Source organism: Gossypium hirsutum, chromosome D10 (assembly GCF_007990345.1).
Source record: "Gossypium hirsutum isolate 1008001.06 chromosome D10, Gossypium_hirsutum_v2.1, whole genome shotgun sequence".
NCBI lineage: Eukaryota > Viridiplantae > Streptophyta > Magnoliopsida > Malvales > Malvaceae > Gossypium > Gossypium hirsutum.
Window position 1 is genome coordinate 48767108 of NC_053446.1, and position 1594 is coordinate 48768701.

The following is a 1594-nucleotide window of genomic DNA, read 5'->3' on the forward strand; positions in this document are numbered from 1 at the left end:
ACACGGGCATGTAGGCCCATGATTCTAAAATTTTCCCTAGGGTCGCACGAGTGTTTCCGATTGACTGTGGGCTTATCGTAGGGTCTATAAGGGCTAACCAAACCCTAATTCATGTGATCTAATATTTTGATAGTCTAATCTGACTAGGACATTGATAGGTATGTTTGACTGTGTCGCATCGACATTATATGGTGTGTTGGGATGGATGGGTGTTTTTAACCCCACATGGTGTGATGGGATGGTCGGAGATGGTGTGTAGAGGATGGGGGTAGGATTCCATATATCTATTCTATTTATCCTATTCTGATATCTGTATCTGTTATGGACTTAGGTCCAAATCTATATCTGACTGTATATGAAATTCTGTGTATGTTGCATGACTATTTCTGTTGGGCTACACGCTGAGTTTACGAAAACTCACATCTGTTTGTCTGTTCTTTTCAGGTAATCCACAGACTTAGGCGGGTCGGTACGACGGAGGCTCAACGGTGATCACCCAGCAAAGAACTGTTTTATTGATTAGTAATATCAGTTCTATTTAAAAATCCGGTTTTTCTTGAGAGTTTGTAATTTTTTAGACTCTCTGGACTATATGGTTTTAACTTTTGGATTTGGATTTTGTGTTGCATTCTTTTTTGCAATGTTGGCAAAAACACTTTACACAAAAAAAAATGGTTTTAACAAATGGTTTTAGGAAACACGAGCTTGGTTTTGGTTTTAAAAGAGTTTCAAATTTCCGCTGCGAAATAAATGGTTAACTTTAAAGAACAACATAAAACAGTTTCAGTAATGTAAATGTATAAATGAATATGTTTTATAATACTTGGACGTTTTGACAAATAACTAATCATGGTTTTGTCGAAGTATCGTCGATTTCAAAAACCTTTTTTGTAACACTCCTGATTCGACATAACGTCTAGGCCGTGTTTAGGGTGTTACATAAGTCGCATTGGTGTTCTAGGCTTGTAACGTTCTAAGTCTTAGGACGGTATGAATTCAACAAAAAATATAGGTCAAAATAGTTCAAACACTAGAAATAGTTAGGCACATGACATTGTTCCCTCTCTTCCCCCTAAGTGTCCCTTCCAAGATCACCGCTTTTTATCTCCTTCTCTCACCTTCTTTATCTCTCCATATAGGAATATGCAGTGCAATATTAGAAAATATAGTCAGCTTAATGAGTTTTGGTGCATTGATCTCACTTTTGTGACTTTTTATTTTGTCACTTAACTTTTTACTCTTTTCTCACTCACAATACTTTTGTCTCTATTCTTTACTTTTTCTTCTCGTTTTTAATTTTGACCTTCTCTAGATTTTTCTTTTTTGCACATTTTTTCTAGACCTATAATTACTGTATCACATTGTTTCATTTTTTTTCGCTCTAATCTTTTGAAACCATCATGGTGTATCTACTTAAACCCTTAATATCTATGGTTTGACGTCTATTTCTTAATATATTAAAGGTCCAAGGATAGGGAAGAGTTCAAGTTTTCAATTTATATTTGGCTTTTGGGTTTCAATTTCATTGGTTCATCAAAAAGGAGTTATCAGGCTCAAATATGGAGACTAGGGATTCAAAGTGTTAAGGTATGGT